A 17239-nucleotide genomic window follows, 5' to 3' on the forward strand; every position below is an offset into this window, starting at 1 on the left:
TACAGTATGACACCATTTTATTATTTTTTTTTTTGATATATATATTTACATCAGTCTGGAAGGATCTACATCAAAGCATTTGCAGTGATTATCTCTGGATGCTACAATGACAATATTGGCTTCTCTATTTTCTTTTTTTCCACATTAACCATTCACTGATTTTTTTCCAGATACAATTGGTAAACCACAAAATTCACCATTTTAGAAGGTACAGTTCAGTGTTTTAGAGACTATTCACAAAGCTGTACAACCATCATAACTATCTAATTCCAGAAAATTTTTATCATTGCAAAAAGGAACCCTGGGGACTTTCCTGGCGGTTCAGTGGCTGAGACTGTGCTCCCAATGCAAGGGACCTGGGTTTGATCCCTGAAGAACCAGGGAACTAGATCCCACATGCCACAAATGAAGACTGAAGTTCCGGAATGCCACAACTAAGACCTGGCACAGCCAAACAAATATTAGTAAACATGAAGATAAACGAAACCAAACAAAAATACCTTATATCCATTAGCAATCACTCCCCATACCTGCCTTCCCTCCCAGCCCCAGGCAATCACTAATTCCTTTCTGTCTCTATGGAGTTGTTTATTCTGGATGTTTCATATGAATGAAGTCATGCAGTACGTAGCCTTTTGTGACTGGTTTCTTCACAACTAGAATCATGTTTTCAAGGTTGATCCACTTGTAGCTTATGTCCACACCTTATTGTTGCCAAATAAAATTCCATGGTATGGCTGTTCAACATTTTTATTAAATCTATTTTATCTGTCTATCATGTCAATAGACAATTGAGCTGTGTCTTTCTAGGGCCTCCCAGATGGCTCAGCTATAAAGAATTCACCTGCAGTGCAGGAGACTCGGGTTCGATCCCTGGATTGGGAGAAACCCCTGGAAAAGGGCATGGCTACCCACTCCAGTATTCTTGCCTGGAGAATCCCATGGATAGAGGAGCCCAGAGGCCACAGTCCACGGGGTCGCAAAGAGTCAGATGTGACTGAGCAACTAACATTTCACTTCAGCAATCCTGAAATGAACATTTATGAACAAGTTTTTGTATGAACGCATGTTTTCACTTCTGAGTATACACCTAGGAGTGGGACTTCTGGGCTGTATCTATGTTTAACTGTTGAGGAGCCACAAAAGAGTTTCCAAAAGGTCTGTGACCTTTGACATCCCCACCAGTAATGTAGGAGCATTCTGGTTGCTTCCCTTTCTCCCTAAAACCTGTAAACTTACAAACTTCACTTTTTAGAAAGGATGGAGTGCACATGTGCTAAGGGGGACCCAAGATTCACCTTTTTTCCCCCAACAAATTTAATCCTTTTTTGTGAATTTTTTCCAGATGAGAGATAAAGCATGCAAAGATTCCCTTTGGTAATGATAGAGACATTAGCATTTACTGGATTCTTATTTGGCCTCTGGGAGGTTAATGTTGAACTTTGTGCATGCATTACCCCACTGAATTTTTTTGGCTGTGCTGGGTCTTCTATCCAATGTTCAGGCTTCTTTAGTTGCGGCATGCTGCCCCGTGGCATGTGGGATTTAGTTCCCTGACCGGGGACCGAACCCATGCCCCTGCATTGGCAGGTGGATTCTTAATGACTGGACCACCAGGAAAGTCCCTATCCCATTGAATATATGCAGAAATACCTGAACTTGGAACCTAATCTAGAGATGAAGACGATAAGGTTTTGAGGTAATGTGACTTGAGCAAAACTTCTGCCCCAAAGCTGAAATTCTTAACCATCCACTGTGACAGCTCAAAACCCTCCTTTCCTTTCGCTGTTTCTGGCTGTACACACCATGTGTCATTTCCATATTTTCCCAGGGGGAAAAATCTTTCTCGAGATGATTTTTCACAAGTCAGTCAGGTACAATTTATCATATTCTAAGTGCCAACAAATTCTGGAGATGCAAAACCTGTAGCCTATGTATAAATAATCTGACTCAGTGGTGTAAACATTAATTCAATGCTTTAAAAAAAACAACCTTGTTTCTCTGCATTGATATAATACTTCTTTTCTTCTGGATCTTTTATTGGCTCATCGGCACCAATATGAATGGGTTTTAAAACTGATTAGCCCGGAGAAAGACACTGTAATTAAATAAATCTCAAGTTAGCCATGCTTTCCATTCTGTTTAGAAGTGAGATTTTTTTTTTTTCACCTGTGCCTTGTTTTCTAAAGAAAGTGTGGTAGCTTTTGTGTCTGAAAACACATATGCTTTTGTGGTTTTCTATGACGGCAGAACCAATTCTGTTTGTAACTGGCCCATTTCAGCTCCTGAGACAGCCCTGTGGAGGAAAAGGGATGTGAATAAGATCTGAATAAAGCATATTATTAGATCTCCAAGAGAATCAATAGAATCTAATGTAGTTTTCCTTGCCTTGCATCAATAAAGCAATGCTGTCACGGAGGCATTACAATCTTGTCCTCTCGTGTGGGTCTGAAAGGTTGTTTTGTGCTGCTGCTGGTGCTGCTGGCTGGTTTGCCTGAGTCGTCTGTCCTAAGGACTGATTTGCTTGGTTCTGAAAAGCATAATTGCTGCATCCATAATTTAAGGCTCAGAACACCTTAAGTGTTCTGAGGGAGACAAATAGATGTTATTTTTATTACCTGCGGTTTATAAATAAATGTTAACCTGGAAAGATGACATGGTCTAAGTTACACATTCAGTTGCATTTGGCAGGTCAATGCACGATTCTAGGCTGAACCTTAATCTGCTTAAAAGTGGGAGAAATCTGGGAAAACACAGGCTCACCCATTATTTCTCTGCTGATGAAGTTCAGACCAGTTGGTAAAAGACTGCAATGGGTTGAACTGGCCCCAGAATTCATATGCTGGATCCCTACATCCCAAGTACCTCAGAATGTGGCTGTATTTGGAGAGAGGGCCATTAAAGAGGTAATTAATTTAAAGTGACATGATTAGGGTGGGCCCTAATTCAATATGACTGGTGTTCTTGTAAGAAGGGGAAATCTGGACACAGACATGCACAAAAGGAAAATGATGCAGACATGGGGAGGGGATGGGAAGACGTCCCTGGTGGTCCAGTGATTAACTGCTATGCAGGCGACCCGGGTTCAATCCCTGGTCCAGGAAGATCCCACATACCACTGAGCAACTAAAGCCCGTGGGCCACAACTATTGAGCCCGGGCTCGAGAGCTGGTGAGCCACAATAAGAAAGTCACTGCAGTGAGAAGCCCACACACCACAAGAGAAAGCCTGTGCGCAATAACAAAGACCCAGAGCAGTCAAAAATAAATTAAATAAATGAAAAATTAAAAAAAAAAAAAAAACACGGGGGAAGATGGCCACCCACAAGACAAAGAGAGAGACCTGGAACAGACCATTCCCTTATCTCCCTTAGAAGTAACAAACCCTGTCCACACCTCAATTTCACATTTCCAGCCACCAGAACATGAGACAAGAAATTTCTGTTGTTTAAGCATCCCGGTCCATGGGACTTTATTATAGCAGTCTGAGCAAATGGACACAGGTGCCTCTGCTACCACTTCGGTGCTGATGGCCCAATGTCAGAGGCCCCTGGTCTCCTGACATTCATCTCAATGCCTGAGGATGGTGCCTTTGAGGCTTACTGAGCGAAACCCAGAAACCACAGATATACCAACTGTTTGGTGCTCACGTGTGTCATGTTTTATCTTAGATTTTTGTCTTAGATTCCACGGAGATCAGTCTTCTCTTTGGTCAGGATGTCATCCCTCGGCAAGTCTGAACGCAGGATTTGAAATTTGAATTTGGTCAACTAGTCTGGTCATCCTAGCTTTCCTGCTCCAGGGCTTCTTGCTGGGGAAATTTTCTCCAGGGAAGACTTCACTCCTGGCTGGGTTCCCAGAAGTTGCATCCACCCAGACCTTCTGTTCAGACATCCTATGATTTTGTGAAAGAGGCCCCTTTGCTCTTTTTAGGCATGCGTCCCTCTTTCATGGGGCAGGGTCCTGCCTCTCCACTGGGGCCCTTTTTCTAAAGAAGGAAGAGGACAGACTAACAAGGCACCATGTGAAGTGCTTGCCAGGCACCATCTCACTTAGTCTTCACAGTCTCCCTGAGGAGGGGCAGCTACCATCGCCTGCATTTGCTAGATGCAGTAACTGAGGCACAGACCGTTTAAGTGCTCAACCCAAATTCACACAGCTCACAAGTTGGGGAAGCAGGCAACTTTGCCTTCTGCTCTCTGACTCAGGCTCTCTGCTCTCTGCTTCAGGCAGCACTGCTCCATGGCTGGTGGCACGGTTTCTGTGGGGCTCTAAACAGCCTCCCTGAAAGGGTGGTCTGCAGCAGGAGGCCCCTGAGGGCTTGGTCACTGCTCCAGAATGGGATAGAGACAGATCGCAAGAATGAGCGCAGCACTTAGCGGCATCCACGCCAATTCACCAGCAGTGCTAGGTCCATGGAGCCCTATCATAAAAAAGAAACAGGCTTGTGTGTTATAAAAGCATCTCGCTTTTTATCTTATTTGCAATCAAATCTCATCGCAAATAAGAAAACTGGTCTTTGGGACATTCCTGGTGGTCCAGTGGTTAGAACTCCACGCTTTCACTGCTGAGGGCCTGGGTTCAATCCCAGGTCAGGGAACTAAGATCCCACAAGCCATGCAGTATGGCCAAAAAAAAAAAAGAGTGAGGTCATTTTTATACAACACAAACATGCACAAGGCTGACCATGCTGTTGTTTTAGAGGAAAGTGCAGACACTGTAGAAGTTTATGAGCAGCTATCACAGCTCTCGACAACCAGCAGAAGCCTGCAGCTCCCATCACTCATTTCTCAATTATCCTGGGAGCAGTAGGTCAGGAATGGAAGCAGGCTGGGGGCTGTAGCAGGACAGCAGGAGACTGGCCCTGCCATTACCGACAGGGGTGGTGTAAGCCCATGACCCGCCCTGTGCCTGGCTCCCCATGAGGGCTTGGAGCCCTGCGACCCCATCCTCGATGAAGTCACTTTCTGCAGCAGCCATCCGGTCCTTTAGATAATCAAACAAGAAGCCAAATGGACTGAAATGAGCCTCCCTTCCTGCTCCCTTCATTCTCCAGGCTGTGCTGTTAATAGGAAAGTAGCAAGAAGGTAAACAGCCAAGAGAAGGAAGAGACCCAAGCCCTGACAAACAGCCAGTCCTCTGAGATAAACTCACCCCCAAAGGCTGCGGGAATGGTGGCTTCAGCCTCCTGGAGTTGCCAGCAAACTCTGTGCTTGTCTCTGAAGTTCCATTGCCCAGGAAGCTGTATCTGGTTTCTCTTTCCTGCCCAACAGATAGCTGTGGTTTCCATCGGCCTCACGCCACACCCTCTCCTGTGGTTCCTTCCTCCTTCCTCTCCTGCAGCCTGCCTGCTCTTCCTCCCATGGTTCTGGTCGTCTGGTCCCGTCCTTTAACACCCACCTAGCATTTACAATGGACAAAGCACATTCATCAAATTCTTGTGATGTTGTTGATGTATTGGCTTCTGAACAAAAATCACCAGATCTGAGAGCTGAGTGTAATTTTCGACCTGCAAACATTGGGTCATGCAATCAGGGATGGTTTATGTACATAAAGTACCTCCTGTGGGTCTGGCAAACCTCATGAGGCCAGGGGTGGGGAATAAGCTCCTCTTTATAAACATGGAAGGAGGCTCATTTGGGTGCCTGGGTACAGCGGGATGACTTGGGGTGTCCACTGGGCTTAAAAAAAAAAAAAAACAAGCACAGGGTGGTCAAGTGCTGACTCATGGTCAACGTAGTGCAAGAGGCAGAGGCGGCTCAGCCCTGGATCTGTGTAATACCAAAGGCCCTTCTCCTTCACCAGACTTCCTGCCCTGGCCTCTGTGCTTACCCTTTGGGGTGTGGCCTTTAGGATGCCTGAGCAGCTAGTGAGAGAGGCAGACCCAGAACCTCTGGGACGCCCAACGGAGAAGGAGGGTCCAGACCAGAAGAACCAGGTCTCCACCCAAAAGCCGCAGAAGGCTTGCCCCCCAATCTGGACAGCAGGTCAGAGGCAGCTGCAGGGATCCTGGGGTGGTTCCATCTGGAAGTAGGGGTGGTGTGGTGTTGTGACAGCCCAGTGACTTGGGACTGGATACTTAATGGGGTTGAGGACACTAACAGGTCAGTCCTGCCCCATATGCCAGTAGGGCCCCCTGAAGAATCATTGAGTCCCTAAAGCCAGCTCTCTTTTGGCATTGACCCCTCACTGCTGTCTTGCCATTGACCCAGAGGACACCGTCCAGCGCCTCTGGGGCCCGCGGCCTGCTTTCAGGCTGCTGGAGCAGCAGGGCATTCAGAAACCCGTGACCACCCCTCCCTGTGCTCAGGGCTTTTAATCTCCTTAATTGAAATTGATTGGCCTCTTGGGAGGCAGCACTGCATTGGCCCTGGGCTCAGCACGTGATGGACTCTGGTTTCTTTTAAAGCCCCATCAACACTACAGGGCATCTGATCTCCTTGAACCCCGGGCCCCTTTCCTAACCAGGAGCAAAATCAGAAACAGGCCCACTTGATAAAACAGCTCAGGAAATAAAAGCGTCTGATGAAAATAAGGGGAGAACATTCCTGTCCCATTGTGGCTTGGCATGACACAAAAGGCTGGTCAAAAACCCCATTACCTAGGAGAGATGCAATCACCCGGGGACGGAGCCGCAGCAGGGGCTGTGAGTGCCTCTGCAGCTCACAAGATAAACAGGCTGGGCTGCAGCGTCTCGAGTGGCTGCAGAAAAGATAAAAAAGGAAGAAAACTGAAAGTGCATCTTCAGTGAAAAGAAAACTGAACGCGCAGAGAACAGTTTGAGAGTCCAGATTTGTGTTCATCCAGACACATAGCAGGCTTGGCGTGCTGCGATTCATGGGGTCGCAAAGAGTCGGATACGATTGAGCGACTGAACTGAACTGAACTGAACTGAGACATATAACAGTCCTCCCCGAAGTGGCTGGAGCTGCTTCACAAACCGGTTTGGCAGGTCATAGCTCTTGGCAAAGCTTCTGATAGGGCCCCTTTCTCACCAGGCTGATTATATATCCTGGCAAATAGCCCTCTGGGAGATCTCCCGGGAAGGGCCGGTGGGTCATTTCACCAACTGGACTCCTGGCTTGAAAGGGCCATGCCAGGGTATTGGGCCACCTTCTTGCTTCCAGCCCCTAGGCTCTGTCTCCGCACTGGCTGCACAGGTGGTACCTGGAAACAAGACGCACCTTAGAGGTAACAAGACAGCGCTGACAAGTCAGGTAATCATTAGGAGTGACAAACTCACCCTGAGACCATCTAGCAGCCCTGCCTTCTAAAGATCAAGTCAAAGGGACCACGATATGCCATTCCCAAATACACCACTTTGGCATCAGGATTATTACTGATTATAAACTGAAGGCAAGTGAGAATCAACACAGTGCTAAATGAGTTCTCTTCCCTCCCCTTTTCTGCCTAAAAGCAGGGCATAAAATTCCCTTGGGGAAGGTTTCCCTCCTCCTGTACTAGAAAGAGATTCTTATTACCAAGACAGAGTCATCACCAAGACGAATCTGCATAAACAGACCTTGTTAAAATAACCCTTGGACTTCTCTGGTGGTCCAGTGGTAAAGAATTCTCCTGCCAATTCGGGGAACATGGGTTCAGTCCCTGGTCTGGGAAGATCCCATATGCCATGGGACAACTGAGCCCATGTGCCACAACTACCGAAGCCCTTGCACCTAGAATCCGTGCTCTGCAACTAGAGAAGCCACCGCAATGAGGAGCCCAAGTAACCATAACTGGAGAGTAGCTCCCTTCTTACTGCAACTAGAGAAAAGCTTGCACAGCAATGAAGACCTGGTACAGCCAAAAATAAAATACAGAAATAAATCTATAATCTTAAAAAAAAAGAACTCTTATCTTCCATTAGTTTCCCCCTTACATTTCTCCGTCACTTCTCCACAAAGTATCATCCCTAGAAGCCCAGACCTCCTTTCCTTTGTTGAAGATGATGTATAAATCCCTGAATCAAGTCTACCTTGAGTTTCACTTTTTTTCTGTGAAATCCATGTAAAATAGTAATAAAATTTGTCTTCCTTTTCTCCTTATAATCTGTCTTTTGCCATTTAAATTCATAGGCCCTTGAGTATTGAACATAAGAGGGTAGTGGAAAACTTTTTCCTCCCCCCTAGAAAGTCCAGAAATCCAGATTTTAAAAGGGATCCAGCCTGTTTGCTGCAGAAAGTTCTATTTTCAAATAGATTCAAGTTGAAAGTGGCTCTTAATCCACACTTTCTCCAATAGAAGCATTAAACCAGAGTAAACTTTCTAGAAACAAGAGCTGTATCATGGAGCTAGTGTCTAAGGATGCCTAATGCATAGTAGGCACTCAATAAACAGTTAAGTGAATAAATCAATGGATGAATGGATGATCAGATGGATGGATGTTGGGTCAAATAAGATTGGAGCAACTGCATCATGCAGAAAGTAAAATTGTGGACTTCCCTGGCAGTCCAGTGGTTAAGAATCCACTTGCCAGTGCAGGGGACACGGCTTTGATCCTTGGTCAGGGAAGATTCCACATGCCTTCAATCCCACTAAGCCCCCGAGCTGCGACTACTGAGCCCATGCACCATAACCACTGAAGCCCTAGAGCCCATGTTCTGCAGCAAGAGTAGCCACTGCAGTGGGAAGCCTGTGCACCGCAAATAGAGGGCAGTCCCAGCTCGACACAACCAGAGAAAGCCCACATGCAGCAATAAAGACACAGTGCAGCCAAAAATAAATACATAAATTTAAGTGTTTAATGTTTTTTTTTTTTAATAAAATTGTTGCTGATTAAATACAGGCTCCCGTAATAGATCACCAAGACAACCTGTTGATACAGCAAAGCTCCCAGCAGTAACAGAGGTCAGTACTCAGCAGTCTCAACGGTGTCTCTGAGTCAGGCAGGTTATTTATCAGGTTGAAGGTGGGGCTTCATTAGGATTGTGTAGGTTCTTGATGTAATAGTTCAGGATTGTGGGCAAAGCAAGGTGTGTTAACAGTCATTTGATGTTATCTGCTGAAAAGCTAAGCAGTTTTAAGTGGGTTTAAGAGAAGTTCCTAAAACCATAAAATTATTTACAGCTTTTATCTTCTTGGGCAAGTGTTTCTACAATCATTAAATCATGTTGGTAAAGACAGGGGAATCAAGTCGTCAGTGAGGACTGCATGGTTCTAGTAACGTTAATTGGAGAAGGAAATGGCAACCCACTCCAGTATTCTTGCTTGGAGAATCCCAGGGATGGCGGAGCCTGGTGGGCTGCCATCTATGGGGTCGCACAGAGTCGGACACAACTGACGTGACTTAGCAGCAGCAGCAGCACATTAATACAGACGTAAGTACGCTTGGTGGACATGGATGTGTTCAGGCCTCAAGTCAGTGACCTTAAGTAAACCATTCTCCTTCCACCCTGTGACAAGAAGTGAAAACCATGTCTGTCCACAGGAGTACAGCAAACTTAAGTGGGCTCTAGGCTACGTGTGGCGGCTAATTTCATATGATACCACTTATATGCAGAATCTTAAAAAAAAATGATACAAAGAACTTATCTACAAGGCAGAAACAGAAACACAGACTTAGAGAATGAATTTACAGTTACCAGAGGGAAAGACTGGGGGGAGGAATGAACTGGGAGTTTGGGACTGACATATATACACTGCTACTAACTCCGGGAGATAGTGAAGGACAGGGAAGCCTGGCATGCTGCAGTTCATGGGGTCGCAAAGAATCGGACACGAGTTAGCGACTGAACAAAAACATTCCTAAAATAGGTATATCAACATGGACCACTGTATAGCACAGGGAACTCTGCTCAGTATTCTGTAATAGCCTCAATGGGAAAAAAATTTGCAAAAGAATAGAAAAAAACTAAAAGCTTAACATGTATATCACATAGAGTTTTGTAGCTATAATAATACTTATTATAATAAAAATATAACAGTGATAGCAGTTAAAAAAAAATGTTTGTCCACAGGAGTACAGGGTAGGTGTGGTGGCTAATTTCTGGTTAAACAGAAGTGACACATGCTAAACCACCCACGGGAGAGGTGATTCAAATATGCCTTAGACTTTGACATCTGAATGGGATCCTTGCTGGCTCAGATGGTAAGGAGTCCACCTGCAATGTGGGAGACCCGAGTTCGATCCCTGGGTGGGGAAGATCCCCTGGAGAAGGAAATGGCTACCCACTCCAGTATTCTGGCCTGGAAAATCCCATGAACAGAGGAGCCTGGTGGGTTACAGTCCACAAGGTTGCAAAGAGTCGGACACAACTGAATGACTTCATTTTCACTTTCTTTGATATCTGACAGTAGCCCTGGCAGGCCAGACCATGGAAACAACTTGCAGAGCCCAGTGCAAAATGAAAATGCAGAGCCCCTTGTTTAAAAACTAAGAATATCAACTAGTTTGGCAGTTCTTCAAAAAGATAACATATAATTACCATATGACCCAGCAATTCCACTCCTGGGTGTATACCAAAGAAAACCTGAAAACAGAGACTCAAACATACAACGGTACACCAGTGTTCATCACAGCATTACTCACAATTGCCAAAAGGGGTAAACCGCCCAAATGTCAATCAACATATGAATGGATAAATAAAATGTGGTACACACAGATAATGGACTATTATTCATCCATAAACAGAAAATGAAGTTTTGATATACGCCACAATATGGATGAACTAAGATGCGGCAACTAAAGATCCCCCATGCTTCAGCCAAATAAATAAAAATAAATAAAATATTTTTCAAAAAAGGATGGTGAAAATCGCGAGCCCACTATCACCCCACGTCCCTGGCCTCCTCAACATCACATCCAGGCCCAGAGCTCCAGAGACTTCCCTACATCAACCCTGGAGGTGACAGTGTTTATGGGATGTTTTTCCTCCTCCTTCTGACATCAGTTCTGGTACTTTGATCCTGTAGTACCATTCGCAGGGCAGACATGTGTAGCCAGGGGTACAGAGGGGACAGTAATCTAGCTGGGTCACATGACAGGTAATTAGGTGAACAGTTACCACCCCCATGTTATCTGTAGACTCTGACTGAATCGGATGACAAGGCCAGGACTCCTTCTTCCACGTTTAGTCTCTGCTGTCACCTGACATTCATGAGCACTCTCCATTCCTTCTGTTTTTCCCTCCATGCAAACTCTCACTTCTCTGGGCTTCCTCTCACTCCGGATCCATTAGATGGGACCTACTAGGGGGTGTAGAGAGGGGGCATAGAGGGATAAAGATGAGGGATTAAAGGATGGCAGAGACTAACCTGGAAGAAGGAGTCCTGGCCTTGTCATCCAATTCAATCAGAGTCTACAGATAACTTGTATTAAGTACCAATGAGAGATGGGAGGGCATGACCCTGCCCCAGGAAACCTTATGAAAGATAGCTTGCTACCTTGCATACATGCCTTAGATGATCAGCCCTTGATCTGGGGTTTACTAAGCAGAAAAGATGCCCTTCTCATGAGCCAAACCAAACATGGGGGCCCAGACCACGAGCTTCCTAAGCCCTGAGGCCACCTCTGGCTGTTCCTACTCATTGGTGGCCTCCAAGCTGTTCCAGCTCTGGGTGGCCACTCAATAGGAGGGTGGGGGCTCTGCCTACTGGCTGAGTGCAGACCCCAAACAAGACACTGCAAAATAAAATGATACGAAGTAGTCCTCTGGCTCTGAACCTGCTTACCATTGAAGGACTCCCCAGCCACCCCAAAGCCTCTGTCATCATTTCTAGGACATGTCATGGGTATGTGTGTCCTTTCACGACCACGTGGCATGCATGCTTTCTCCAAGTCTAACTATGGTTCCCTACTAGGTTATGTGTTGCCCCAACTGCTACAGGTCTGAAGGTTCCAGGAAGGTGTCTCCCTCCAGTCTTGTCTCCTGCTGCCCAGGGGTCTGTGGTCAGGCGGAGGCTTCTCCTCAAGGCCCTGGACATCAATACAGCCCCCCACTGCTGATGCCTGCTCTCCCTAAAGAAGAGAGAAGCCTGAATCACACACTCCACCCTCCCCACACTAGACCACTGTGTAGGTTTCTAAGCACTCCCAATGTTCAGGAGAATGATGCATGGCCCTGCTGTGCTAAAGCTTGCCCTTCAGCAAGACTATACAGTGGAAAAAAAGTCACTTCAGCAAGTGGTGTTGGGAAAGCTGGACAGCTGCATGTAAATCAATGAAGTTGGAACACTCCCTCACACCATACACAAAGAAAAACTCAAAATGGCTTAAAGATTTAAATATAAGACAAGACACCATAAAACTCTTAGAAGAGAACATAGGCAAAACAGCTCACAGAAATCCTACCAATGTTTTCTTAGGTCAGTCTCCCAAGGTCATAGAAACAAAAAAAACAAAAATAAATGGGATCTAATCAAAATTACAAGCTTTTGTACAGCAAAGGAAACCACAAACAAAACAAAAAGACAACATACAGAATGGGAGAAAATACTTGCAAATGATACAACCAGCAGGGGCTTAATTTCCAAAAGATATAAACAGTTCGTACAACTCAACAACAAAACAACAAACAACCCAATCAAAAAATGGGCAGAAGACCTAAATAGACATTTCTCCAAAGAACACATACAGATGGCCAACTGGCACATGAAAAGATGGCCAACACTTCTAATTTTTAAAGACATGCAAATCAAAACTATAATGAAGTACCACCTCACAATAGTCAGAAGGGCCATCATGAAAAATATCTACAAATAACAAATGCTGGAGAGGGTATGGAGAAAAGGGAACCCTCTTAAACTGTTGGTGGGAATATAAATTGATGTAGCCACTATGGAAAACAGAATGGAGGTTCCTCAAAAAACTAAAAATAGAGTTGCCATATGATCCAATCACACTCCTGGGCATATACTCAGAGAAAACTTAAATTTGAAAAGATACATGCACCCCAATGTTCATAGAACACAATTCACAACAGCCAAGACAGCAAAACATTCTAAATGTCCATCAGCAAACGAATGAATAAAGAAGATGTGCTACGTATATACAATGGAATACTACTCAGCCATTTGGAGGAGTGTGGATGCAACCAGAGATGATCAAACTAGGTGAGCTAAATCAGAAAGAGAAAGACAAACATCATACGATATCATTTATATATGGAATCTTAAAATATGAGATAAATGAACTTATCTACAAAACAGAAGCAGACTCACAGACATAGAGAGGTTGCCACGGGGGAAGGAGAGAGGGGAAAGGATGGACTGGGAGTTTGGGATTAGCAGATACAAACTATTACATATAGAATGGAAGAGCAACAAGGTCTTACTGTATAGCACAGGGAACAATACTCAATATTCTGTGATGAAACACGATGGAAAAGAATATGAAAAAGAATATAGAGAACAAGATGGCGGAGGAGTAGGTGGACATGGAGTACATCTCTTTCCACAGATACATCAGGAATAATCTTCAGACACAGAAGTGCATGCAGAACACCAGCTGAGAGCGGACAGGAGTACCTGACCAGTGGAAAAGAATATATAGTACCACGCAAAACTCAGTATGATGAAGAAACTAGCGGGAAAAACAGGAGTGTTAGTCGGACTGGACCTGCCCTCAGTGGGTGGGGAACTGAAGCAGGGGTCTGATCCCCACAGTGGGGCAACTGTCTGAGTCAAAGGAGAAACATTTAAGGCTGAGTGTGAAACAGCTGATCTGTGGCAGCCTAAATGGAAAGAGAATCACAGTCTTTGCCACATGCATAATATCCCGGACAGGAACGCTGGTCTCCTGGAAGCGGCAGCGGCGGGGAGCTGGAGTTTAGGGATCCCAGGGCGAGGGCTGCTGTTGACTGTGAAGAGACGGATTGAGGGGATGAGAGGGAGGAGATCGTGGTGGGAAATGCTGGTGAAGGAAAGCCAGACAGCCATGGAAGCAAGGCAATAGATACTGCTGAGTCACGTGTAGGGGTTGGAGCCATCACCATAGCCTCTCTCTCCCCACATTCCAGCAATGGCAGCTGAACAATAGAGAGGTTGGCGCATCAAACACCTGATTCACTAAACTACAGAGTAGGACCCCGCCCAGGGTGCCCCCTTAAGTGCCTGATGCACCAATCTACAGAGTAGGACCCCAGCCGGGGGGGCCCCTCTATGTGCCTGACGTGCCGAACAACAGAGAAGGACCCCAGGCAAGGGAGCCCTCTAAGTGCCTGAATAGGCGGAGCTAGAGAGAAAAACCGGCCAAAGAGACCTTCTGATTGCCAGCTACAAGAGGCTCAAGAAAAGACTCTGATAGGGCCATAACTCCTGTGGGGCAGGCAGTCCGTGTCCCTGCACACTTGGTGCCACCAGGGTCCCCACAAGCCAAGCAGCTGCACCACTTTCATGCTCAACTCTCACTGGGTAGAGCTGCCACAGGCAAAAGAAGTCTTGAGTCTGTATGTGCAGGGTCACTTTGGTTGTGTCAGACTCTGTGATCCTGTAGACCATGGCCTGCCAGGGTTCTCTGTCAGAGAGGGGCTTCTCCAGGCAAGAATACTGGAGCGTATTGGCCAATACTGGTTGCCATACCCTTCCAGAGCACTATTTCCTGCTGTCCTAGCTGCCAACCCCCCTGAGTACCTGGTGCTGCCAGAATCCCTGGGGCCCAAGCACCTGCACCACCTCCACACCTGGCCCTCTCAGGGGCAAACCCAAGCCTTCCAGGGCAGCCTCAGGAGTAAACCCCAGTGGACGACCCACATGTAGAGGTGAAAATAAAACCACAATTGAAACCCAGGGGCAGTGCGGCTAAGGAAGAAGACCCAAAACCTTCCCACCAGCTGTACAAGCTGCAGATTAAATCCACACGATCAACTAAGCAGACTCTGTGTCTATGGAATATATAAAAGGCCATTGAGAGCTCCCACAAAATAAAATACACTAGCTCTGATAGCTGTGGACATTGCAGGCAAGAACACACAGGAGTAGGACCAGATTAGAATCTGAGCTGCCCCACAGCAGGTCCAGAGATCAGCAGAGTGTTGGAAGGCATCCTAGGGAGGTAAGGTGGACTGTGACTCCCAGCGAGGTAAAGGACTCTGATAGCAATGACTCAAAAAAACATTTATTATTCTTATTTTTTGACATGTTCTGTAGATTCTTTTGGATTCCCACCCCCAGTGTTGTAGTTGTCAATTTTATTGCACTAAGAAAGCCAATTAAGTTTTTGAGCTTTTATTTTTTTCTCACTCACATTTTTTATGTTGTTGTAAACCTCTGCCTCTACATTGGGCTTTTACAATTCTGTGGAGTTTTCCTCTTTTTTTTAATTTTAATTTTTTAAACCTACTATTATTTTTTCTACATTTATTCTTTTGTTTGCTTTTCCTACTATTCTTTTCCCCTTGCAGTTAATTTTTAACATATATAAATCTTCTTTATCTACCTCTATTTAACTTTGCATATCTATTCTTTCTTTTCTTTGTCTCCCTTCCTCTCAACATATTTATCGTCATTGCTTTATTCCCCAATTGGCACCTTGCTTTAGTTTTGTTTTCCAATTTGTGCTTTAATTAGTTTTGTTCTGGTAGATATAATTTTTAGTTTCCTTTGTTTTCCAGGTCAATCTATTGTACTTTATTTTTGTTGGACTGTTCTGATTTTGCTTGTGGGTGTATACCTATATGTGCACATTCAGTCACACTTTCTATTGTTGTTATAAACCTCTACCTATACATTGGACTTTTGCAGTTCTGTGGAGTTTTCCTTTTTTCCCTCCTTTCTTCTTTCTTCTTCTTCTTCTTTTTTCTTTTTTTTATAATTTTAATTTTTAATTTTTCAAACCTACTATATTTTTTCTACATTTATTCATTTGCCTTTTCTACTGTTCTTTTCCCTTGCAGTTAATCTTTAACATATATAAATCTTCTTTATCTATCTCTATTTAACTTTGCATATCTATTCTTTCTTTCCTTTCCTCTCAACATATTTGTTAGTTTTGTTTTCATTGCTTTATTCCCCACTCGCACCTTGCTTTAGTTTTGTTTTCTAGTTTGTGCTTAAGTTAGTTTTGTTCTTAACTGGTAAATATAATTTTTGATTTCCTCTGTTTGCCAGGTCAATCTACTGTATGTTGTTTTTGCTGGACTGTTTTCACGATGCTCATGGGTATATATGTATATGTATATATTCCACTATTTTAATTATTATTTGTCTGATTTTGTAACTGCCATTTGTCTCGGGTTCATCTTTGGTTTCTAGTTTTTGGATATTTGTTTTAATCTCACTTAATGCCATAACAAACCACTTACGGAATCTTCATTCCTGACCAGAGATCAAGCCCTGAGCCTTTGGAGTGGGAGCACTGACTCCAAGACCCTAGACTACCAGAGAACTAACCCTAGGGAGTATCAAATAGTGAGAACTCACACAAAGGAAACCACTTAAATACAAGATCCAGCATCACCTAACCACCAGTAGCACCCTGTGCAAGATACCTCATCTAAACAACAAACAAACTAAAAACAAAACAAAAATACAAGCCAAATCATCAGCAGACAGGATTACCACCTCACTCAGCCTTGCTCATCAGAGGAAAAATAAACAAACAAAAACTCAGCACATATCTCACCCTATACAAAGCTCACAAACCAGTGGACCAACCTTAGGAGGGCAGAAACCAAAAGAAAGAAAGAATTCAACCTTCTTCAAGGAAAGAATTCAACTTCCCATGAAGCCTGGGAAAAGGAGGCCTCAAACATAATAACTTAATAATGAAAAGGCAGAGAAATACTGCACAAATGAAAGAACAAACTAGAAACACAGAAGTCCAAATAAATGAAGAGGAAATAGGCAAATTACTTGAAAAAGAAATCAGAATAACGATAGTAAAGATGATCAAAAACCTTGAAAACAAAATGGAGAAAATGCAGTAATCAATTAACAAAGACCTAGAAGAATTAACTCGGAGAAAGCAATGGCACCCCAATCCAGTACTTTTGCCTGGAAAATCCTATGGACGGAGAAGCCTGGTAGGCTGCAGTCCATGGGGTCACTAAGAATCAGATACGACTGAGCGACTTGACTTTCACTTTTCACTTTCATGCATTGGAGAAGGAAATGGCAACCCACTCCGGTGTTCTTGCCTGGAGAATCCCAGGGACAGGGGAGCCTTGTGGGCTGCCGTCTATGGGGTCACACAGAGTCGGACATGACTGAAGTGACTTAGCAGCAGAAGAATTAACTGGAAGAAACACAAGCTGGGATCAAGATTGCCGGGAGAAATATCAGTAACCTCAGATATGCAGATGACA

General features: G+C 44.6%; 1 long non-coding RNA gene across 3 annotated transcripts in view; it reads right to left on the bottom strand.

Moving 5' to 3' along the window:
• The window catches only part of LOC147361026 (uncharacterized), a 90645-nt gene continuing 73406 nt past the window's right edge, over positions 1-17239 (bottom strand). Inside the window, exons 5-7 of one of the 3 annotated variants that reach the window (XR_015139645.1) lie at positions 6601-6701; positions 5154-5399; positions 1-2296 (exon numbers count right to left, since the gene is read on the bottom strand). This is a non-coding gene — a long non-coding RNA (uncharacterized LOC147361026). Of the gene's footprint in view, positions 4423-5153; positions 5400-6600; positions 6702-17239 lie in introns of all 3 variants that reach the window. The other 2 variants (XR_015139643.1, XR_015139644.1) reach the window with 2 other exon arrangements.

Source organism: Bos grunniens, chromosome 13 (assembly GCF_055505025.1).
Source record: "Bos grunniens cultivar Pamir isolate PY7600 chromosome 13, Bosgru_T2T1.0, whole genome shotgun sequence".
NCBI classification, from domain to species: domain Eukaryota; kingdom Metazoa; phylum Chordata; class Mammalia; order Artiodactyla; family Bovidae; genus Bos; species Bos grunniens.